The 12,971-nt window shown below is 39.2% G+C and overlaps 1 protein-coding gene across 8 annotated transcripts in view; it reads right to left on the bottom strand.

The window, feature by feature from the left end:
• NRXN1 (neurexin 1) overlaps positions 1-12,971 on the bottom strand; it is a 541,621-nt gene that overhangs the window by 388,657 nt on the left and 139,993 nt on the right. The gene's annotated exons all lie outside the window — the stretch shown is intronic.

Below are 12,971 nucleotides of genomic sequence, written 5' to 3'. Positions count from 1 at the left end.
CAAAAGCTAAGACCAGAAGCCAGTTAGATCCCTGTATTTTTAATAAGAGTGCAGCTTCTCTTTTGTACTGTTCTCTAAGGATCACGACTATCAGAAAATGTTCTAACAGTACTAAAGGTTTTATGAATCTAGCCCAAGGCCCTGGACTAAAGCGCAGCAAAGTCAATGAGCTTGAAACATATGGTTGTTGCTTTGTCAGCTCACAGCTGAACATTTGCAGCCAAAGCTTCCGAAAGTCTGTTGAACTTGACAGCTGACTTTGCTGTAGGTAAGGTGAGCATGAACTTTCAATACATGGCAATTCCATGTTAATTTAAAGCAAGCTTCAGTGCAGGATTATTTACTTTGCATTTACTGTAGGTTAAAAAACCAAAGTGCACTTGCAAAGCTCAGGCAGCATTGCAAACACATTGTAAGGTTATATCCTGCCTTGAATCATGCTAAGTTCTTTAAAGTGCACCCAAATCCTAGGACTTTGAATTGGGATTCAGCAGGTTCATTCCACGAACCCCTTGTGTGACCTTCAGTCAATCTCCTCGAGTTTGACATGGCTGCTAGAATTAAAAATTCAATTATCTTTAAGCTGGATACATTTATATGTTTGTATTACAGAGAGCTTTCTGATACCAAGAGTTCATTTCAATGAAAAAATGCTTCTAACTCCTATTTAACAAAACTTTCATAAAACCAGTAAAGAACGGATAATTCATTTGCAGCCTTTAGTGTTTGCATTTTCTTTCCTTCTATAATGGGAATACAACTGAAAAAGCATAAGAACTGACTTGGCAACACCTGTGTAAAATAGTACCAAGACTAACAAGAAACCTCAATTCTGAGCAATACACTAATTCAGTTTTTAAAAGGAAATCTCATTGTTCTGGTATGACTTCAATGGCAGCCAGAAGCTCTGATATTTATTCTGTGTGAATTCAGAGTTCTGTCAGTAGCACTGATTTGTGAGATGTAGGCTTAAACTAAGGGGAAAAAAAATGATCCTGGGATGAGTTCATTTTCTGCTTTCCCAAGAAAATTTAGATTTATTTCTTGTCTGGACTACCCAAACCAAAATCCTTATAAACCACAAAAGCAGAAACATACATTCCTTCTGGATTTCCAGGAACAGCAAGACTATTCCTCTAACCTTTCAAAGAAATGGAGCGATACACTTGGCAGCATCCTTAAACATCATCTCTACAAGTTACTATCCAAATACTTTTCTTCAGCTTCTATAGGAACTTTGCTGTCTCCTCTGGACCAAAGTGACCTGGAGGAATTCTCACTTGGAAGAAGGATTTCACCACGAGATGGCTATCTAAATAACTTTGATAATCTGCAATTGAATTGCTGATCTGTAAATTGCTACCCTTCAGCTAATAAATACAGAAAAGACCCAGATATGCAGCTGCTACAGGGAACAGATATAGCATACATCTAAGTGTACCCCAGTGGTGCACACACTTTTACAAGTCTGAACAACATGTGCTACTGTTGTTTACTGCTATGTTTGCCCCCTTTCGTTCCAGTTAAAACCAGTAAAGGAAAAGTAGCCTCACTCACTGATTTTTGGAGAAAAAGTTGGTACTCACTTGATCTTTTTTTTTTTTTTTCCTGAGAGAATTGGAATATTTGTTGTACTTTGGTTACACTGCAACTGACAACTGGAAAGAAGCAGAAACAGCTTGGATCACACATTAACGTTTCTGCCTTTGATATTGACTGTGCCCATTTATATCAAACCATGGCTGTCAAAATGCCAAAGTGCGTTTTAAAATACAAGGTAAGTAAGCTTCTCCATAATTCACCTTTTTATAAGAAACAGTACCTTTACATTCAGGCAAAAATAAACGTAACAGAAAAAACACACTTAAATATCTCATTTGACCCTTACATCTTCCAGATTGTGCTTAAGAATAAGCAGACTGGTAACTAATTGACATAGAAAGGAAAAGAATTTGGACTGTGACTTTATTTTAAGAATAAGCTCCTCTTAATTTACAGGTGTCTTCATCCTAACGTACACGTGTTATAGTAACAACTCAATTTCACTCATATCCTTTCTCTTTATAACAACACTGAATTATGACATTTTGCCTAGTTAAGGGTGAAGAAAATAATGTTTAAAGGTTTGTGATTGTTGGTTATTATTTAAATGTTTTAAAATAGTGTTATATTCATCACACAACAAAGAGCACGGTTTCTGGACACTGCTTATTCTTGAATGCTTCTATGTAGACAGGAGTCAAGCAAGGAGCACTTAAAGAGGAAACTAATAATCTGTTTGTAACTGAATAAAAGAGTGACTATAAACTGCAGCTGCTGACTTGAGTGGGTGTGAGATCGGTCTCTGACTTTCAATTTACACAATAGACATATAAGGCCTATGCTTATTTTCTTGTACATTCCGAAATTATTTCACACAATACTTGCAAAACCACACTTCTTATGATCTGTATTTCTCCATCGCTATGCCATGTCATTCCAAGTTTATCCTTGTAAAGTTTCCTCACCACAGTGCAATAGTTCATGATTACTTTTAGACCTTTTGAACTTCTGAAAAGCCACTTGCTCTGCTGCCCCAGGTTTCACAAAGAATTTAAGACTCACCCATTCAATGACATGGGCTGTAAGGCAGAGCACTTTACATAGTAACAGCAGCAGAATCATACAGTGAATACATATCTGAAGATTTCAACGCTCTAGTACTATTTAATAAGGGCAAACAATACACATTAACAGCTGTTTGAATCTTTCTTATTAGCAAAAAAAAAAGACCCTGATGTTTTCAGACCCAAATTAGAGACAATATTGCAAATACTCTTTAAATGCTTCTTTCACTTTTGAGTGAGGTCTGATACTGCTTTCCTGCAAAAAACCAATCTGAATAACAATTATCAGGGAACCTATTAATATTTCCCTTCAAAATTAGCCCAAATACAACTTTTAAAAATTACTACATACTTACTCCAATAAAGATTTTGTTGGGAACAGAAGTACTCAGCTCTCTTAGATACACTTATGCTTGTGACAGTTTGCATGAATTTAATATGGCATTTGATGAAAGGTAAATTTTCAGCAACTCTTCCGGCTTCTTTATTTCTTACCCAAAAGACCAATGTGTGTTTCTTACTTGTCAACAACGCTTCTTTTCTGCGTTCTGCATCAATCTTTTCATGTTATATTTCTTCTGCTTCTAAGCCTATTCCTCTCCCAGACATACATTTATGGTGGCTACATAAAACTGAAGTTAACTGTGAAATCTGCAATAGATTTAGTCTTATTTTCATTGTTCCCTTGCAACTTTGAGAATTTCATTTTGCAATTACAGCTGCTCCAGTATTTGCATGTAACAGTATGTACAGTCAATCTGTACATACTTTTGCCATCTTGTTATTTCCAGGCTGTTGCCTCTTTCTTTCATACCTGTATAAAACTAAAGCAGCATGACTTTTAAAATGGAGTAGATGGAATTGATTTCAACATTAGAGAACCCCTCAAATGCTCTGTTGCCATTTGTTTTCTTAAGGATTGTACTCAGCGTCAGTGAACGACAATTTTGTTACTGAAAAAAAAACAAGTTAAGCTTCTTGAGTTTCCTACTTGTACTTTTCTCTGTATCTTGGTTTATGCAACTCTAGAAAATCAAGAATCCACACTGTGGTCTATTCTAGCTAGTGCTCTCATTCAGAGCTGATTAGCTGGTCAGCTGACTTCCTAAGTGCATTCTGTCACCTGAAAAACATTAGCTGGAGAGGCAAGAATACTTCTTTCCCTGAAAGCCCCTCATGTACAGTGTTCCCTCCTAGGAGACAGCACACTTGCTTTCAAGCAGTAACCACAACACAAATTCAACAGGTACTTGTCACCCATCCTCAAAAACTATAGTGCTTAAATTTTGGTAAAACCAGAATTCCTTAGATGGTAGTGAGCATGCTATGTAGGCTTGTTATTCTTCATTTCTGATCCAATATCCACAAGTCACACGTAAACAGTTCCTGGTGTGCGAGTGAAAGATTGAATTGTTCACTTACCTATTTGGTCTTTCTTTTCCAGACGGATTTTATTAATAGCAAGAAAAGACTTAACATGCAGAGACAGAAAGGAAATTTTAACTAGTGAAATGTTACTTCTACATACATGCACTTCACTCCTTGAAGGAAAATCACATGGAATATAAAATGAATGAGAAAATACCAAAGTAGTATATAAGCTACATTAATCATAGCTCCCTTTTTAATTTAATAGCTTTTTCTCATCCCATGTCTTGGTCTTCATCTTGTGTCTTGTTGCTTCAAGACTGCCTAGACAAGTAACTGCTGAAGAATTCTTTGCACACTTCCCAAAGGGGGCTGCATCTCAGAAAGCCAATTTTATCTTCTTGTCCCAACTCAACAGAGTAATATCTCCTTTGAAGTAACTTGTCTGATGGATTGAGGCCTAGAAATCAGCTGTAACGGAGCATAAGTTAACCTCTTGACATGTCATCCAAAAAGAAATGTGCTTGGATGGGAATTTTAACAACTACCTGAATATAATTCATTAAAGTCATTGTCAAGTAGAAGTAATAAGGAAGCAGTCATGTGTTTCCAATATTAAGCTACTGAGTGCTTAAAAGGTTATGACAGATGTTTCATGCACTTCAACAGACCTGAGTGAAAATGTGCTAGATACAGAGTAAGCGTTTCAATACAAGAAACTGCTCATCAGTGCCATGCGCTGGGAAGAAGTTTTTAACACTACTACCTCTTCAAAATAAGCACACTGAAAAATTAATTACTGTTCTTATAACATTAATAAAGAACAGTATTTTAGTTAAGTGCTTGCTAGACTTCATCAAGATTGTACTGCTGAAATAATGACTTGCTGCAGAGAAGTGAAACAATGACAAAATAGCCCGTATTTTGGAAACAGTCATACAGTTAAAACTAATACATACTTACATGGTATTTTCTGCAGGCATAATAAAGGAGGAGCCATCAAAATGCTCCAAATGGCTCAGAAACCAGGTTCTGTGAACTTGTATTGATGCAAATACGCAGAGAACTCTACTTCCGCATTAGAGGGCTACATATAGAAAAGGCTTTATGCCCATGTACTGTTCACTGCTGTCTGTAATCAGATCCCATGATCTTAATGCTTAAGGAGTAAGATAACTGCTTCCCAGGAATTTATTCCAGAATTCCAGTAGAAAAGTATACATGTATGAAAATAATTTTAATTTAAGCAAAATCTTAATTTGCTTTTTTTTTTCCTCCTTTTCTTTCTTTCTTTCTTTGATTGAGGAAAAGATAGTCAAGCTTGGTTCTCCTAATCACATCACACTAAGAAACAGAATCTATTCTGATTCTCACTGAAATTGGTCACACTTCTTTTATAATATAGAAGTGGTCTATTCATAATATCTGTTAATAAGAAAAGGACAGAAAGAAACCTGGCAATTCAATTCAACAGATATTAGACCTACTGAAGTGCTCAGGGGCTGTGTTACTGAGAACCAGACATCTCATTCAAATTTCATTCCCTGACTCTGTATTCTCCCCTCTCCCTTCTCTCTTACCTGCATATGTCCATTTTATTAAAAAACCAACCCTAACTACTCATTACATGAGTTCTTCACAGGCATATATTAGCACAGAATGATGGCATTGATCAGAAAAGCAATACCTATCTGCAGAGAGGTGGCATTTTGTTTGCTTTTCCTTGAAAAGTTCTGGAGATGAGCACAGCAGCATTGAGTCAGTAAGGCAGCGTATCCAGAAAAAATCCCACGCATATTCTTAATATACTCCAATGCCTTCTGAACTGAACTATTCATGACTTTAGTATTTTTTTAGACAGATATATTTGGGGAAAAAAAAAACCACCAACCAACCCTAAGTTTCTATCAACTAAAAAACCCTCTTCAAACTGTAACCCTAATAGAAAAACTGCAGTATTTCTCATAGAATTTTCACTTAGAAGCACTTCTAAATGTTTTCCATGAAAACGTTTTCCACGAAACTGTTAACACATAAGCGTCACAACAGTGTTATTTCATAGAAACAGACAGTCCTAAGAAACAAATAAGGAATAATGTGAACAGCAAATAAAGGTATTTATATGATGTCTGATAGTATTTCCAATCTGAGTATAAACTCAAACACCCTCAACTAAGCAGTGCTGAGTTATTGTAATTTTTTATTATAAGTGAATGCCAACAATTATTTTCTTTTTAGAGCCACAGACAAAATTTCTTGACAGAAAACTTTTAGTACTAAATAAAACAAATCTTATTTACTATGATTAGTATATACAAACCAGCCATACTTCTTAATAGCTTATCCTATTTTGACTGGGTTTGTCCGTTAACTATGAATTTATTTTCTTTTCTGAGAATTGACTGATATATTGGCTTGTGTCATCTGCTGCCATCTGTGTGATAATCCTCTAATTTTCGTGGAATCTGATTGCAAAGTTTAGAATGACTGTATACCACCCAGCTGATGACAGATTTAGATATTTAGATGTTACCCTAGCAATTTCCAGTTTGCTCTGAATACACGGTATAAACTAGTTATAAAATGATTACTAAGAGAAGCTGCAAAATAAGAGGGGAAACGGTGCATACCACAGAAGTGCTTTAATGAAACATCACACCAGAGTTCTGTATTGTCTCGCATTCTGCCTTTGACAATGACCAGCAATTGATGCTTACAGAGGAAAGGAACAATAGCAGACTCTACCCTATTTGCTATGGGCTTCTAGGAGCTAGTAGTTTATAGACTTCTGAGCCAAGGCTGCATCTAGATCATCAACCTTAGTGCCAATGACAAACTTTTGTTCCATTAAAAAACATCTGTTTAGGAACACAAGGGTGGCCTTGCCAGGTGAGATGAACAGCCCAGTTAGCACAGCCTTGGCCTTCAACAGCAGCTAAAGCAGGGCCACTGCACAGTAATTACTATTCTAACGCAGTCACAACTTCCAGTGGCCAACATATTAGGGACTACTGGAGCTACAGAAACTGCCTTATCACAAGAAGTCCTGAAGCATTTCAATTTCATATTCCTTATTACCTTGATGATGCTTCTTATAGCTGCATAATCATAACTTTCTAAAAATATATTCGCTCAGGTTTGGTGCTTTTTTACTAGTTTCTTAGAATCTTATCTTAGAATCATAGAATAGTTAGGGTTGGAAAGGACCTTAACATCACCCAGTTCCAACCCTCCTGCCATGGGCAGGGACACCTCACACTAAACCATCTCATCCAAAGCTCGATCCAACCTGGCCTTGAACACCACCAGGGATGGAGCATTCACAGCTTCCTTGGGCAACCCATTCCTGTGCCTCAAGACCCCTACAGTAAAGAACTTTCTCCTTATATCCAATCTAAACTTCCCCTGTTTCAGATTTAACTCGTTACCCCTTGTCCTGTCACTACAGTCCCTAAGAGTCCCTCCCCAGCATCCTTAAAGCTCCCCTTCAGATACCAGAAGGCTGCTATGAGGTCTCCAAGCAGCCTTCTCTTCTCCAGGCTGAACAGCCCCAACTTTCTCAGCCTATCTTCATAGGGGAGGTGCTCCAGTCCCCTGATCATCCTCGTGGCCCTCCTCTGGACTTGTTCCAACAGTTCCATGTCCTTTTTATGTTGAGGACACCAGAACAGCACACAATACTCCAAATGAGGCCACAAGAGAGCAGAGCAGAGGGGCAGGATCAGCTCCTTCGACCTGCTGGTCACACTGCTTTTGATGCAGCCCAGGATACGGTTGGCTTTCTGGGCTGCGAGTGCACAGTGAAGCTGGCTCATGTTCATTTTCTCATCAACCAGCACCCCCAAGTCCTTCTGTGCAGGGCTTTCAAATATGATGGCCAGTGGCTTAGCAATTTCATTTGCCAGCTCCTTCAGAACCCGCGGATGGATTTCATCAGGTCCCATGGACTTGTGCACATTCAGGTTCTTAAGACGGTCTTGAACCAGATCCTCTCCTACAGTGGGCTCAAGGTCTTCATTCTCACAATGCCTGTGTCTGCCTTCCAAGACTTTGGTGGTGTGGTCGGAGCATTTGCCAGTGAAGACCGAGGCAAAGAAGTCATTGAGAACCTCAGCCTTCTCCAAATCCTGTGCAGCCAGTTCTCCTGATAGCTTCCGGAGAGGGCCCACGTTGTCCCTAGTCTGCCTTTTATGCTCTACGTACCTACAGAATCCCTTCCTATTATCTTTAACATCCCTAGCCAAGTTTAATTCTAACTGGGCCTTAGCTTTACTAACCTGGTCCTTAGCTTCCTGGACAAAATCCCTATATTCTTCCCAGGACGCCTGTCCTTGCTTCTACCTTTTATAAGCCTCTTTTTTCCTTCAAAGTTTCCTCAGCAGCTCCTTATCCATCCAAGGAGGTCCCCTGGCCCTCGTGCTGCACTTCCTTCTAGTTGGGATGCAGCACTCCTGAGCTTGTAGCAGATGATCCTTGAATATCAACCAGCAGTCTCGGGCCCCCCTGCCCTCTAGGGCTATATCCCATAGAAGCAGGTTCCTGAAGACGCCAAAGTCTGCTCTCTCTTATATCTTATAATGGTTAGAGTTGGAAGGGATCTTCAAGCTCATCCAGTTCCAACCCCCTGCCACAGGCAGTAACACCTTCCACTAGACCAGGCTGCTCCAAGCCCTCTGCAACCTGGCCTTGAACACTGCCAGGGATGGAGCTGCCACAACTTCCCCAAGCAACCTGTCCCAGTGCCTCACCACCCTTACTGAGGAAAGCCAATCCATACTTACACACACACAGTTTTTTAATTCAAGGCTTTCTATACTGCCTCCCTGACAGCTTCATAGGCAAGCTCAGGAAGTGTGGGCTGGACAAGCAGACAATGATCTGGACTGAGAACTGGCTGAATGGCAGGTCTCAGAGGGTTGTCATCAGCAGCACAGTTTAGCCTAAGACCCCCAAGGGTCAATACTGGTATTTATTAATCAATGACTTGGATGCAGGGATAGAGTGCCTCCACAGCAAGTTTGCTAATGATACAAAACTGATGAGAGGAAGTTCCACCTGAACATGAGGAAGAACTTCTTGACTGTGAAGGTGACTGAGCATTGTAATAGGTTGCCTAGAGAGGTTCTGGAGTCACCTTCCCTGGAGATATTCAAGGGCCTTCTGGACACAATCTTGAGTAACATGCTCTAGGTGACCCTGCCTGAGCGGGGAGGTTGGACTACGTGACCTCCAGCGGTCCCTTCCAGCCTCAGCCATTCTGTGGTTTCATTTGGTATTCCTAAATCATCTTTTTGCATCTGCAAATACTGTCATCTCAGTGTTCCTCCTCTTCTCTCAATCATTTATGAACATGTCAGTAGAGATTCCTGTGGGACCAGCTGGTAGCAGAGCTTTACTCTGAAAAAGACTGCCACTGCAAACCAGTTCACTAACATGAATGATAATATATTAGCTTTTATAGTTTTTTCTCCAGAAGAAAATAGCATTCAATTGCTTTGCTACTACTGATTAGAACAGCACTCCTCAATATCCCCACAGGATTGGGCTGTAACATCCATTTTCTGTCATAAAAACAATGGTGAAGATAATTTAAATCCCCAGTCCTGAAATGTGATTAAGTCATCTTGCTTCTCACAAGCTAAATAAGAAAAGCATAGAAGTAAAGTAAGAGAAATTTAGGACTTGCTATACTTTCTACTGCTTCTTCCCATTAAAATAGTAGAAAGGCCTAGTTTACGCCTTCTGAAAAGTCCTTTTAAGAAGGATTTGACAGAAACAGCATGAACTAGATACAACTTCCTTGCATATAAATCAGGATTTATTAAATCAAGACAATATTAATTCCAGACAACCTGTTCTTACAGTTCTAGCACATCCTGGAGGCTGCTTTGTCTCGCCAGGTAAAATGAGAAGTTCAAGCTTGCAGAAATCTTTGCTTTCTTATCCTCCAAGAGTCCTCTTGTCTCATTTAGTATTTTGGAGGATCTTACGCTCCCCACTCCTGTTCAAGAGTTCAAGCTGAATATTCAGAGGGAATAACTGCAGTCAACTGCAAACCATGTCCTTGGGCTCTGCTGGCGACACCTTAGCAGCATACAATGCTCAGAGCATCATGGCCCTGACTCATACAGCCCCATATATACACTAAATTGAAAACTATCTATACCTGGCATTGCGACATTTAACTATACACTGAAATATCACAACTGGGAAGTTTATTACTACATTTCATCAATCCTGAAGACTGATGGGAACATTTACGAAGTTTCTAAGAACATTTATGCGGTAGCGTTAAAAAACAAGTTTTCATCTGAACATTAATGATTATTTCCACCACTGACTAGGACAACTATCCTTATTGTATGAACTTCTAAATTCACTTAAATAACTAGATGGTTAAGCTTTTAATGTTGCCTTATTTACAGTGTTTGGCTGCTGCAGAGCCCACCACTGTGCCTTAAGAAAACCACAAACATACTATTATATATTTGATTACGGAGTCCCCCATTCAATCAGTTGTATCTTTAAGGTACCATACATAGAATGTGGGACTTAAAAAGATAAAAATAAGATGGATGAAAAGAGTGAAAAGAAAGGAAAACAGCATACACAGAAACAAGGAAAACATCTATTTTCTAGTAAAAGAACTTGAGATGATGTTTTATTGACAGTCTGTCAGAAGACTAATGGCAATTTTCCCCTGTTAGCTAAGAAAAAGGAAACATAGATGAGGTTTTGTAAGCAACAAGTAGAATCCAGGCATGGAAAGAAAATTTATTGCTATCCCTGATGTAAGCTAAAAGCAACGATAAGAGCAGAGCCTCCCATCCCCAGCAGCCAACCTTGAAAGCTTTGTCAGTAGGGAGAAAGTAAATATGATAGACCATTAAATGGTCAGCCAGCAAATCTAAATCACTCATTTTCATTTCAATGAAGGTTAAAGCTTTTGTTTGCTATGTTAACATGATCATTCTCTCCTATGCCCCAGCTAAGCAGGTTTAGGCCTGAGCTAGAGAGGAACTTATGTGGCCTCACCACTGGCACTGATAAATTTTACCTGTGCAAGACACTTAGCAAGATGTTTTTGTAATTATACATTAGGAAGTAGTTCTTCCCTGTGAGGGTGCTGAGGCCGTGGCACAGGGTGCCCCGAGAAGCTGTGGCTGCCCCATCCCTGCCAGTGTTCTAGGCCAGGTTGGAGGCTTGGAGCAACCTGCTCTAGTGGAAGGTATCCCTGCCCATGGCAGGGGGTGGGAACTGGATGACCTTTAAGGTCTCTTCCAACCAAAACCATTCTATGATGATTCTATGATAATTAACTAGTTGATTCAAACTTTCCTATGTCCTTTCTTAATTCAAGAATCTATTTTTTTTTTCCTCTTAACATCTATAACTGGATAAGGAAAGGATAAAAATGGCTGTCTTTTAGATAAGTTGAGTATATCCCTGCAAGATCTGCATTTACCAAAGCATACATTTTACCTGAGAAAACAGTGTACCACAAGACTGATCGTTTGGTTTTAACCACCCACTAAGGGAGAAAGCTCACACTCAGAAATCTGATACGCCTTCACTGTTACCTGCTCAGAATCTTCTGTCAAGCCAAACTACATCATCTGAAATATCACAAAAAGCCACAACACAACACAGACTGCAAATCTTTTATCTTATGCAGATGGTTAAGAAGCACAGCACCCCTTCAGGAGGCATCCCTTAATATGCATCCTCTTCCTCATACTCAATGGCTTTTCCTCAAGCTCAAACCTCCTTAAAACTGGGCCTCAGGTATTTCCTAGGTTCAACGTACAGCTTGTTTTATAAGCCAAATTCAGGAAGTAGGAAAAATAGTTTTGCTGTATATAACTGAAGATGCAGATATCTACCTAAAAACCCTTCCAACATTTCCCTTCAGTTGTCTAAAATCTTGCTTTCTTAACTGATACAGATTTAAGCATTCCACGTCTCAAGAAGCGATGTTTCTGCCTTTCTGTAAATAACATCTATTTTTGCAGGATGTTCTTGCTTAGATGCAAGATGTTCTTCCCATATCAGTTCACTTTGGGACATCAGAACTCTCCATTGCTGAAATAAGTAATCCACTCTGTCTACCAGAGGTTATTTTCCTACTGCCCCCACACCATCCCTGCAAATTAATACGATAAGCTTACATAACATAACCTGTGCAGCATCACTTCCCCCCTTACATTTAACAGAGTTTGAAGAATAAGAAGGATCTCTCCTAAGTGGCTTCTGTGGCTGTACAGAATAAATTAAGGGTTCTCTCTTAACTACTTGAATCCTTTGGATTATGTTTACACAGGCTATTTTGCTTTCAAACCTGAGCTCTTCTTCCCAGCCTAGCTGGTTTCAACTTCGCTTCACAACAGAGTGCCTGAAACAAGATACAGGATGGTTTTAGTTCAGCTTCAGGGCTAAGTACTAAGGAATCCACTGAGGGACTTCGAACAGAGAAGCAGCTTTCCTTTTTTCTGCTTCTTTCAATTTCATTTGCCTTTGATTAGATTCAAATCATGGTTTCTGTTAACTAGTAGACTGTAATCAGAATCTGACTGAAAAGGGCCACATATGTTTTGAGTTCTGTTGCACAACAACCCTGTTTTTTGGGAAATCATGTGAAAAAGGGTCTTTAAAGTACTATTGCTGAATGAGAAGGAATCCGATCACCCCTTGTTCTAAATCCGCAAATTACAGCCAAAGTTTTAAAATAATTAGTTATAATTATTTCAAACTTTACTCCCCAGAGAGTTCCTGACTGAGTTTGCAGTGCAAGCACCCTGCTGATTTGCTGTGTATCCCCTATGGCAAAGTTCTCTTTAGAAGGCCAACAGCCACAACGAATGAGAACAAGATCAAAACACCTTACAGTTCGTAAGGATTCTATGTAAGAAAACAGGCCAAATACAAAATCTTACATTGGATGGGAGCTACAATATTGTATCATTTCACTGATTTTCTTCTGCTAACAACAAAACAGGA

Source organism: Lathamus discolor, chromosome 5, assembly GCF_037157495.1.
Source record: "Lathamus discolor isolate bLatDis1 chromosome 5, bLatDis1.hap1, whole genome shotgun sequence".
In the NCBI taxonomy this organism is placed as follows: domain Eukaryota; kingdom Metazoa; phylum Chordata; class Aves; order Psittaciformes; family Psittacidae; genus Lathamus; species Lathamus discolor.
The sequence above is the reverse complement of the archived record's forward strand: the minus strand, read 5'-3'. Positions and strand labels throughout refer to the sequence as shown.